At 41.3% G+C, this 12574-nt stretch overlaps 1 protein-coding gene and 1 long non-coding RNA gene across 2 annotated transcripts in view; one reads left to right on the top strand and one right to left on the bottom strand.

The window, feature by feature from the left end:
* LOC139535842 (G-protein coupled receptor 22-like) overlaps positions 1-799 on the bottom strand; it is a 31283-nt gene extending 30484 nt beyond the window's left edge. Inside the window, exon 1 of the mRNA XM_071335678.1 lies at positions 659-799. The gene's annotated coding sequence lies outside the window, so the exon portion shown is untranslated. The remainder of the gene's footprint in view (positions 1-658) is intronic.
* Positions 737-12087, top strand: LOC139535843 (uncharacterized). The gene is made up of 4 exons (XR_011667204.1): positions 737-848; positions 3442-3573; positions 10797-10879; positions 11210-12087. It is a non-coding gene; the product is annotated as an uncharacterized lncRNA (long non-coding RNA).
* The last annotated feature ends 487 nt before the right edge of the window (positions 12088-12574 follow it).

Raw genomic sequence — 12574 nt, forward strand, 5'->3', positions numbered from 1 at the left:
TCATCTTCCTTAATTTTGCCTATCTGGGACAAACTTAAACAAAATGCATTTGTTTTTAAATACCCCTGCTATGTGACAGTCAGTGGTGTTTGCAATGACAATATGCCTCTATAGTAGTCTAACATTTAGCCTACTTGTCACAATGAAGCATACAAAAAAAACTAGACCATGTACTATTACAGCATACACAGTAACAACTATGCACATGGCCGATTTATGTTTATTTGTCATTCCAAAGCATCCTTAAAAACAACCATTCGACAGAGACACTCCTCGGCAGGACAGGCTTTGGTAAGCATCCCATTACTGCCATGGCTACGTTAGGTTACTGAGCTGGTATTGACGCTCTATGGACGTCTCTTCCCGACCCTCTGGGCTGATCGCACACTTCTACCGACTCTGCATCCTTGCCATGTGGCCGCAACTGCAACATGTGTGTTAATGTTGCATAATTCAAAATTTTTCAATTCAACAATGTCTTCCAACTTCTCTTATATCAATGTCTAAAACAAACAAATGATCCTTCAATAGATAAATTAACTCTCAAGATGCAATATATATATGTGTCGAGGTTGACATGGCGGAAGGCTAACGGCAGCCTATAACCTATATAGAATCATAAACATAATGTCAATGGTTTATCTCTTTTTTTACTTACCTCCTTGCGCGGGTTTAGGAGGGGAATTCCCGCTACATTCTACTGCAGGTGTCCGCGCGCTGCGCTATCTCGCGTGCACAGAGCACCAAAGCTCCAGGACAGCCGGCTTTCAGCGCGCGACGTGACCGGAATAATTTCGCGCCTTTAGCGCGGGATTGGTACGAAATCCTCCACGGGACAAGAAAGAGAGGTTAGTACGGACCCTTTTCTGTTCATAAATCAATTAATTCCTCAACCTTTTAGCGTTTTCCCTCTCTGCACGAAGTCAGCTCAATGTCTCTATACAGAGTGAAGCATCCCACACATGGATCAATCAAAACGCAACGCATAGATTACACATGCACTGCAGCTGGTAGCCGCTCATAGGAGCACAGCCAATCCAACCCTTCTCCAATATGGTCACTATCTGCAGGCATAAGGGAAGGGATGTAGGAAGGGGAGGCGGGTGGAGAGGGGGGGATTGAGCGCTGTAGTTGGAGAGGGAATGGAATATGAGGGAGGGGGTGTGATGGGTATTGTTACAAGGACGACCTGAGATTCCTCAAGGGTGAATGCTCCCTAATAGTGATCCCTGAAACATTTCTGCTCCCTCTCACACACAGTACAACACTATATTACACCACCTCCGCCTTCTCTATCTCTCTCAGGGTGGGTATGTGAGGACAAGATGAAAGAATGGCAGGTCCGCTTGAGAAAAAATGGCCACTGTTTTCCTCTCTATTCAACAGATATTGTATTCAGACAATGTTCCGTTTCATTTGGTTATTTTCCTCTATTTCCCCCTGTATTTTCTAGAGGTGAGAGCTCCCCACAAGCAATCACACTGCCTTGAATATGAACGGGTGTCAGTGACGAGTGCAACACTGAATTACTTTACACATTGTCTGATGTCAGACCCTGGCACAAAAATGTCCGTCATTGTCCATCCATATCAGACGTTTCAATCTCAATCTGTGAGAGGGTGAGAAGTTAAACCAAATAAATGATAAAATGACTCTGTCAACATGTCAGAGGGATGAATAGGATGAAGAATAAAATAGGTGGCATATAAAAGGGAGAAAGCTGGGGGTTAGGTTTTTATGTGAACCTGTCAAAAATATAAATTTATGTCCAGTAAATTGTCACACTGACTCCATGATGAGATGCCATATGAGTGAAGCTCAATGTTTATAATTCAAGCACTTCCTCCCTGTTAAACAAGGTAGTATTTAGTGGATAATATCCAGTGGCGACCCGTCATTCAGGGCAGATGGGGCAGAGCCCACATTTTTTGATTTTTTTTGGGGTGGCTTGCCTGTTTTGCATGTTATTTTGGCATTAATACGTGTCACATATCAGTTTAGCAAACAATGTAAAAAATATAGATATATCATTGAGTTAAAAAAGTTGCATACAAACATGGTCTCGTTTTTGTTTTCTTGAGTAAGGCAGCTCCAAAATGCAGGTGTTTCAGCCTAGCTCAGTGCTTTCTGTGGTGGTGGGGCAAGCCAGTAGAAAATACGGAGCATTGAGCGGTGTTCTGTCATTCATGGGGACACTACTTCACCACCAAGTCTAAGGATAGAGCTCTAAAATTCCTGCCCCGGCCTCCCGGGTGGCGCAGTGGTCTAGAGCACTGCATCGCAGTGCTATGCTGCGCCACCAGAGTCTGGGTTCGCGCCCAGGCTCTGTCGCAGCCGGCCGCGACCGGGAGGTCCGTGGGGCGACGCACAATTGGCTTAGCGTCGTCCGGGTTAGGGAGGGTTTGGCCGGTAGGGATATCCTTGTCTCATCGCGCTCCAGCGACTCCTGTGGCGGGCCGGGCGCAGTGCGCGCTAACTGAGGGGGGCGGATGCACGGTGTTTCCTCCGACACATTGGTGCGGCTGGCTTCCGGGTTGGAGGCGCGCTGTGTTAAGAAGCAGTGCGGCTTGGTTGGGTTGTGCTTCGGAGGACGCATGACTTTCGACCTTCGTCTCTCCCGAGCCCGTACGGGAGTTGTAGCGATGAGACAAGATAGTAATTACTAGCGATTGGATACCACGAAAATTGGGGAGAAAAGGGGATAAAATTAAAAAAAAAAAAAAAAAAAAAAAAAAAAAAATCCTGCCCCTTGTGTGCTGCCACAGATTTACATTAGTAGTGCCCATCCAAGAAGGCTCAAGGTCCACAGATAAAATGACGTCAAATTACGTTATATCTACAGTAGCTTTGATTGGACTTGTCAACATCATACTTTCATACTTTCTTAGCTAGCAGTCATCATCATGAATCAAGTCGACAATCTACTGGCAAATCCTTTTTAATCCTTGTCATATGAAGAGAAATAATGAAGAGAAATTATAGATAAAACGTATCGGTGCTCATCGGCCATTGGACATAAACATTACACAGCAAGTTGGAAATCGCAAATTCAACAATGAGTGGTTTGGAAGGAATCAGTGGCTAACTGCAAACATTGCAAAGTAATCATTAGCCTGCTATTCAGTGGAGTGGCTGTGTGGTCCCAAGTCTAAGATTAAGGGTCTCTTTTCCTAGTTTAAAATTATAAACATTCAACTTTGTCCATGTTGTCAATGAAGCATGATTTGTGCCGCGCTCAAAACAACTGTTAATTCGGAACTGCAAAATCTGACTTTAGTGAGTTCAAGACAACTGGGAACTCTGGAAAAACGAGCTACGACTGAGAAAATACGTTTTAAACTTTCATCCAACTCGTAATTGTAAATCGGGAACTCGGGCCTCTTTCTAGAGCTACGACCTGAAGATCACTGACGTTATCATGATTCAACCCTTTTTTTCCAGAGTTCCCAGTTGTCTTGAAAGCACCATAAATCCAGAGAATGCCAGACTTTGATGACAAAGTCTGATGACAAAATTTGCCCATGAAAGGACCTCCGCGCCACCATCCTGTTCAAGTCAGCACAGCACAACAAGGTGAGACTAAAAATGTATTGTATGCTGCTGCATAAATGATGTAATATGCCAGGGAGATATGTATACTGTAGTTAAGAAAGTAATAGTAAGTGTATGTTGTGAAGTAAGCTGTTAGTAGCCCATGTGCCTCACCCTAATAATTTGGTCTATTTTCACCTCTTAATTTTGCCTACTGTTCTGACTTGGTGGTGCACATGTAGCCTATAACCTGTTTTTGAGAAATGTAATCATTGAATATTGTAAGAGATTTCATTGTCTGCTTATACCTCTACCACTTCTCTCTCCCGGATCCGGGATCCTCCTCATCAAAAAAGCTGACTAGCATAGCCTAGCCTAACGCGACAGGGATATCATATAATATAATTTTCATGAAATCACAAGTCCAATACAGCAAATGAAAGATAAACATCTTGTGAATCCAGCCATCATTTCCGATTTTTAAAATGTTTTACAGCGAAAACACAATATGTATTTCTATTAGCTAACCACAATAGCAAAAGACTCAACCACATATTTTCACAATTTTTCTACCGCATAGGTAGCTATCACAAAACCGACCAAATAGAGATATAATTAGTCACTAACCAAGAAACAACTTCATCAGATGACAGTCTTATAACATGTTATACAATACATTTATGTTTTGTTCGAAAACCATTTCTTGAGTACCCGGCCTGAAACTGAGATGCCTCCTACAGAATTCATTGTATCACTGACTGAATGGACTCTTAACCATAACATCTTTATCTTCCAGGACCGTATTTTCAAACAGGTCAAAGGATGTGCCATGGGAGCTTGCTACAGCCCTTCCTACGCTGGTTTGTACTTGGGTAAATGGGAAAATGACTTCATTTTGGATCCTTCTAATAACCATTTCTTTGACCGGATTATATGGTGGGGACGCTATATTGATGATGTTTGCCTGTTTTGGTCCGGCTCAGAAGATGAACTTATTTCCTTCCACCAATACCTTAACAGCATTAACCCTAACATCAAACTAACTATGGAATACAGCAAGGATAACATTCATTTTTTGGACCTCGATATTAGTAAAAATGACAAAGGTTGTTTGCACACATCAATCTTTAGGAAGCCTACAGATGGGAATACCATTCTGAGGGCAGACAGCTTTCACCCCAAAAGGCTAAAAGAGAATATTCCATATGGCCAATTCCAAAGAGTCCGTAGAATTTGCGATCAGGAAACAGACTACAGTGTCAAATCTGCAGAATTGGAGAATCGCTTTTTGGATCGGGGCTACAGCGTTCAGGTCCTGAAAGATGCAGGTATAAGGGCTGGATTACTTGACAGAGAGAACTTGTTACGAAGAGGAGTGCCTCGTGATACATCAGAGAGAGTGTATTTTGTTACAAAATACAGCACTGAAGCAGAGAACATTAAAAGAATCATTAAAAATAATTGGGGAATCATCCAAAGTGATACGCTACTACGCCAAGTCTTTCCTGAACCACCAGTCATAAGCTTTAAGAGATGTCCTACCCTAAATGACAAATTAGTCCACAGTTATCTTCCGGGTGACTCTCAAAAAACTTGGCTTGACCACAAACCCAAGGGCTCTTTTAAATGTTACCAGTGCAACCATTGCAGTAATATTGCACAGAAAAAGTATTTTGTTGACACAGCTTCTAAAATGGAGTATTACCTCAAGCATTTTATTAACTGCAAAACCACTCATGTCATCTATAGACTGGAATGTCCACAGTGCAATGTGTTCTACATTGGACGGACAAAGAGACGCCTTCAAGATCGCTTGGCGGAACACAAGTACGCCATACGGGTAGGCAATGAAGACTACCCCATGGCAAGGCACTACAAGTCCTTACACCATGGTAACCCTGCCTCCCTACAAGCTATGGGTATTGATCATGTTCCGGCCTCTATTAGAAAAGGGGACCGTCTTAAACAGTTAAACCAAAGGGAAAGTTTTTGGATTTACAAACTACAGGCCACTAAGTACCCTGGTTTAAATGAAGATATGGATTTCTCACCCTTCCTGTAGGGTCGTGATGGGTCCATTTGCTGTCATCTAGTGGACATTTTGCTCAATTGCCCTCTAGCTATGTTTGGACTGTTGTTCATGTTTTGCTGTGGTCTGGAGTACTGTGGAATATATTGCTTTCTTGTTCTGGACACTTCTCCCAGTCATGGTTAGGGTTGGAACTGCCTCTCTGGGTGTTCTGATGCTTCTAGCTTGGAGTTGTATGCTCATGATAACATAGCTACAGTATTTCACCTTTTCATGTGTATATTATTGCTTACTAGGTGTGTCCAATTTGGTAACCACTCCCTCTTCTAATTAGGGCTAATTGGAAAAGCCTTTCAAAAGAGGACATTGTATTCTCTTTTTTCTGTACTCCCTGACGAAGGCCATGCAGCCGAAACGCGTCGGTTTTTAAACAACTTTGTTTCTATTGAACATGCCATACTAATAAAGGCATTTTAATTAATTATATGAAGAGTGCCTTGGTCCTCCTTTCTTTTTGGAGACTAAAAATGTATTGTATGCTGCTGCATAAATGATGTAATATGCCAGGGAGATATGTATACTGTAGTTAAGAAAGTAATAGTAAGTGTATGTTGTGAAGTAAGCTGTTAGTAGCCCATGTGCCTCACCCTAATAATTTGGTCTATTTTCACCTCTTAATTTTGCCTACTGTTCTGACTTGGTGGTGCACATGTAGCCTATAACCTGTTTTTGAGAAATGTAATCATTGAATATTGTAAGAGATTTCATTGTCTGCTTATACCTCTACCACTTCTCTCTCCCGGATCCGGGATCCTCCTCATCAAAAAAGCTGACTAGCATAGCCTAGCCTAACGCGACAGGGATATCATATAATATAATTTTCATGAAATCACAAGTCCAATACAGCAAATGAAAGATAAACATCTTGTGAATCCAGCCATCATTTCCGATTTTTAAAATGTTTTACAGCGAAAACACAATATGTATTTCTATTAGCTAACCACAATAGCAAAAGACTCAACCACATATTTTCACAATTTTTCTACCGCATAGGTAGCTATCACAAAACCGACCAAATAGAGATATAATTAGTCACTAACCAAGAAACAACTTCATCAGATGACAGTCTTATAACATGTTATACAATACATTTATGTTTTGTTCGAAAATGTGCATATTTGAGGTATAAATCATAGTTTTACATTGCAGCTACCATCAAAAATATAATCAAAGCAGCCAGAATAATTACAGAGAGCAACGTGAAATACCTAAATACTCATCATAAAACATTTATGAAAAATACATGGTGTACAGCAAATGAAAGATAAACATCTTGTGAATCCAGCCAATATTTCAGACTTTTTAAGTGTTTTACAGCGAAAACACAATATAGCATTATATTAGCTTACCACAATAGCCAAACACACAAATGCATTTATCAGCAGCAAAAGGTAGCGATGGCAAAAACCAGCAAAATATATAAAATTAATCACTAACCTTGACCAACTTCATCAGATGACAGTCTTATAACATCAGGTTATACAATACACTTATGTTTTGTTCGAAAATGTGCATATTTTGAGCTGCAAACCGTGGTTATACATTGTGAATATGTAGCACCGAATTGTCCGGAGCTAGTTTGGACACTCACCTAATCTGACCAAAGAACTCATCATAAACTTTACTAAAAAATACATGTTGGACAGCAAATGAAAGATACACTAGTTCTTAATGCAACCGCCGTGTTAGATTTAAAAAAAATAACTTTACCATAACAAACAGCTTACGTTATAGCGAGACAGCGCCCGCAAAAAGGGCGGAAATTAGGACTCAACATTTTCCACAGAAATACGAAATAACATCATAAATTGTTCTTACTTTTGCTGAGCTTCCATCAGAATCTTGTACAAGGAGTCCTAGGTCCAGAATAAATCGTTGTTTGGTTTTAGAATGTCCTTTTCTCCTGTCGAATTAGCAACCTTAGCTAGCCATGTGGCGCGAACATGCCCATCTTCTCCTGACGCAAAGAAAGGAAAATTCCAAAAGTCGCAATAAACGTTGAATAAACTGATACAACTCGGTTGAAAAAAACTACTATATGATGTTTTTATCACATCTATCAAATAAAATCAGAACCGTGTATACCGAACGCTTTTCAGAAGCCAATATTGATGTCCTTCCCGCGCCTAGGTAGAGAAAGGAAATTCTGGTCACGTCATTCCAAGAGCTCTTGTTCAACCTCAGATCAAGCTAGACACCCCATTCCACCTTCCACTGCTTGTTGACATCTAGTGGAAGGCGTATGCAGTGCATGCAAATCCATAAATATTAGGCAATTGAATAGGCAGGCCCTGGAACAGAGCATCGTTTTCAGATTTTTCACTTCCTGTCTGGAAGTTTGCTGCCAAATGAGTTCTGTTTTACTCACAGATATAATTCAAACAGTTTTAGAAACTTGAGAGTGTTTTCTATCCAATAGTAATAATAATATGCATATTGTACGATCTAGAATAGAGTACGAGGCCGTTTAAATTGGGCACGATTTTTCCCCAAAGTGAAAACAGCGCCCCCTATTCACAAGAAGTTAAATGTGTCATGTCTCCTCCTGCTCTCTCTCTCGGGCGCCAGGCTGCCCATCATTACGCACACCTGTCACCATCATTACGCACAGCTGCGCAATTTTGGACTCACCTGGACTCCATTGTTTTTGTTGATTACCCCTCTATATCTGTCTGCTCCTCAGTTTGTTCCCTGTGTCAGCATTGATGTCGTTATTTTTCCCCTGTCCCGACGCTGTTCCTGTTCTATTTCATGTCCGTTGTTTATTAAATGTTCACTCCCTGTACTTGCTTCTCGTCTCCAGCGTCGATCCTCACAGAATGCTGACACCATGAAAGGAAGCATCAGAGAGTTTTTGTTTTTTGTTTTGGTTGGTGACGTTGGGTCCGGGTGCCGTCACCGATGGAACCGGGGGTGCCTCAGCTAGCTCATCGGGCTTCCACGCCGTAGCTGGCTCAAGAGGTCTTCTTTCCTCGGTTGGCTCGGCAGGCGCCGACCCCCGTCAGGCTCCCACGCCTCAGCCGGCTCGTCAGGCTTCTACGCCTCAGCCAGCTTGTCCAGTGCCCATGCCTCGACAGTCCCGCTCCCCCTCTCTGGCACTCGAAGGTGCCAGGCTGCCCTTCATTACGCACACCTGTCACCATCATTACGTGCAGCTGCGCAATATTGGATTCACCTGGACTCCATTAATTTGTTGATTACCCCCTCTATACCTGTCTGCTCCTCAGTTTGTTCCCTGTGTCAGCATTGATGTTGTTATTTTTCCTCTGTCCAGACACTGTTCCTGTTCTGTTTCATGTTTTCCCTTGCTTCTCATCTCCAGCGTCAATCCTCACAAAATTCCCCCTTTATTTATCCTACGGTTCTGACCTGGTGTACAGGGAGAACACTGTAAAAATGGCCCATGTTCTGAATTCTGTTGCTGTACATTTCAAAAGAACTGATCAAATAGTTATTTTGACTACGTCTGTCCTAGCTCGCTCATTAATGTCTTAATCGAAATTACGGATTGCCTCTTATCCGCTTGTCGACCCCTTATGCCATAGTTTGTACATCTCAATTGTCAGTAGAAACCACATTTGTTTAAGCAAGTCAGCCATATCAGCTATGTTTTTTAAAAGGCAGTAAATGAGGCTGAATTATCTGTTTCGCTGCCAGACAAGGCATTTGTAGTATAGTGCAAATAATGTATTGTTTAGTGTTGTGTTGTTTAGTGTCTTTGCTGGCATGCATCCCACATTTAGATTTTTTGCCCCACCAAGATTTACATGCTAAAACTGATAATATCACAGCGAGAAATTAAATATCTATGAGGATAGGGGGCCATGTCTACCAGAGTCAGTAGTGTGTCCTATGGTGTACTTTCACTCTCTCTCTCTCTCTCTCTCTCTCATGCACACACACCCGCACACACACACACACACGTGTTTACGTTTTAGTATTCAAAGACGTTCTCTACCTGTCTGACGATCAAACCCTCACCATCGCCAAACGTGCACTAAACTTCACACAGCAAGGGAAAACACAGCAGTGTATTCAGGGAACAGCGGGAAATACAGACCAAGGAAAATGAGGGCAGATAAACAGAGGCCGGAGGGTGCTGCTGGGGAAAATTATGGAGTGAGTTCGGAGACTCATGTTAGATTAGAACACAGTGATTTGACTGACATTTCTCTCTTTCTCTCTGTCTCTTTCTGCCTCTCTCTAAAACCTACAATCTGGCCTTGTTACCCATCAGTATTGCTGATGAACTCGGTTGTATTAAAATACAAAATGAGCCAGCGATCATGAGGGCCAGCCAAACGCCCATATACCAGATGCTACACTTGTGTCCTTGAGCCAGGGTGCAAAGACACACATATACACACAGGTGCACACACACACACAAATAACACACACACACACACACACTTGTATAATTGTATCAACCACGTACCTGACCAGGTAAAACTCTGAACCCTTGCTCTGGGCTAGGGGCATCTTTTAGAGCACAGAGTTTTTCCTGGTCAGATTACACTGTCAGGAAAACTCTTGCTCCTGTATATAGTGTCACATCATTAAGTCCTACTAGTGTCCTGTCTGACAGCAGGCCTGACTGCGCCCACATACTAGGTTCAGTTTGCTTGTAGCAGAACTCGGCTAAGCGAAGCAGACATCTGTGCCTTGCATACTCCCTTAAAATATATTTAGTTGAAAAATGAGAAAAAAGCGTCAATATTACTGTTTGTCCCTCTTGAGACACCATAGCAACAACATAGACATGATATACACTTCCTCAAAATAGTTGCAATTAATCGAAGATAAATCAAGATATCTGTAATACATTTTGACGTTTTTGCAGATGAGGTCTTAGTTGCAAAAGTTGCAAAAATCTAACTTAGATGTTTGCAAATATTTGACATCTAACAAAAATTTGCATGAAAACTAGGTAATGTTCCTAAATGCTTACTTGTGTTCTATCTAGAGCATATTATAGTGAGTATGTACCAGAAGTTCTATAAGCATACTTGGGAGGTCTGGAAAACAAAGCACGCATGGGAGCATACTTTTTCATTCTCTTCACCGGGGAGGCTATCTCATAACAAATTGCGACACAGAGAAAATTCCCACTTCAGAGAAAATGTGCTCGCCAGCTAATGATAAATGTAGCAAATATTTGTTTTCTATTTGTTTTCAGGGACAGATGGCAACTGATGCCTTCATTTCACTCCATGGCATTGGCTTGGCAGGACAAAATAGTCGTTCCTGACTGGTTTGGAGGTAAGACATTTTAACAACATCTGATAAAAATGTTAGAAAAGGCAGCTAGCTGTGTTCTGTTTAATCTAGGTGTGCTAGCAAGCCAAGTTACTTGTGTATTCTTACCTGATCAGTCAATAAATGCATGCATTGTCTATTTACCTAATGTTAGCTAATTATTTTCTTGTCACTTCCCCTCCCCTCGTGTTTCACCATTACATATAAAGAAAACATGTTGAATAATGAAATTATCAATTAAATGTAAATCGGTGACAACTTGATCAAACCTATGAATATGCAAAACTGTTTACAAAACCATCGCACATTAACAAAAACATAATTTTTTTGCAGTGAGGTAAATTTCTCCTCCCTTGGCATTAGGTTTCTTCTCTGTTCTCCTCAAGTTTAAGCACATCCTACCCCATCACCCAGACAGAATTTTGGAACCTCCCGCCCACAAGGAAAATCACCTTATCCCAGGAGTTTATTCAGCAGTGTGCAACATCACTATGTTAGAAGTAGATCCACACATTATTCTCTATCATGCAGAATTGTCAGCTCATTGTAACATATGAAGCTCATTCTAAAATACAGACGTGGGCGTTTTCTGCCCCAGGGAACTGCACTGTGCATGTTTTTATTCCTGCTCAGCAAAGACCACAATTAGTTGAATGAGGCGTTAGTGAAAGACTGGAACAAAAACCTGCAAACTCCTGTGTATAAACAATGGCTGTCGTGACAAAATTTGCCCTCATGTACTGAACAAGATATTGAATGTTAATCTCCTCGATGTTGCTCACTTGGGGATGCTAAAAGGTTTATTCTACAGAGCCATTTACTTTATGTTCGTATTCTTATCTTTTATTATTTCTTATTTTTGTTGCATTGTCGAGAAGGAACCTGCAAGTAAGCATTTCGTTGGACCATGTGTATCCAGTACATACAACTAATAAAACTTGAAACTTGACTTATTTTGTACAAGGGGCTGTGTTCTAAGGATTCATCCATAGATACAGGAAAGCAAATAAAAGGGTTAATATTTATAAAAAATGACAAGTGTTGATGTATCGGCACGGTTCTGGTTTTGAGGCTTGGGCATCTGGGGGCTGCAGTTCATCTGTCTAATCCCCTGTAAGGAGAGAAAGGCATTCATAATATTACAATGGTGTATTCATTTAATGTAATATATATTCCTGTTTGAAATGCATGCATATCATTAAATTGGACATGTTCTCCTCCATGTTCTCCTATAATATGCCAGAGTTTGTTTTGTATCCAGTGCATTTAGCTTATGTTAGGATGAAGTAGTCTAGGCCTTCTAATCTAATTGTATTGCATCGTATCACCTATCAATTAGTTATCAATGCATAACATGAATATAAAACCAAACTATCTTGAACATCAGTGCCATTTAATAATATGCATGGGTGTTATATACTATATATACAAAAGTATGTGGACACCCCTTCAAATTAGTGGATTCGGCTATTTCAGCCACACCCGTTGCTGACTGGTGTGTAAAATCGAGCACACAGCAATCTCCACTGAAGAGCTCACACAAGCTCACAGAATGGGACTGCCGAGTGCTGAAGCACATAGCTTTTTTGATGCTGGCTACGTGATGATGCAGTTTCCTGTTTATGTTAGAGGTCATGTCAAAGTATTTAGGTGCTCTGTGTTCTCCCATACTAGACGGTATGCTTTCTCAGGAGTTCT

This window comes from Salvelinus alpinus, chromosome 12 (genome assembly GCF_045679555.1).
Source record: "Salvelinus alpinus chromosome 12, SLU_Salpinus.1, whole genome shotgun sequence".
In the NCBI taxonomy this organism is placed as follows: domain Eukaryota; kingdom Metazoa; phylum Chordata; class Actinopteri; order Salmoniformes; family Salmonidae; genus Salvelinus; species Salvelinus alpinus.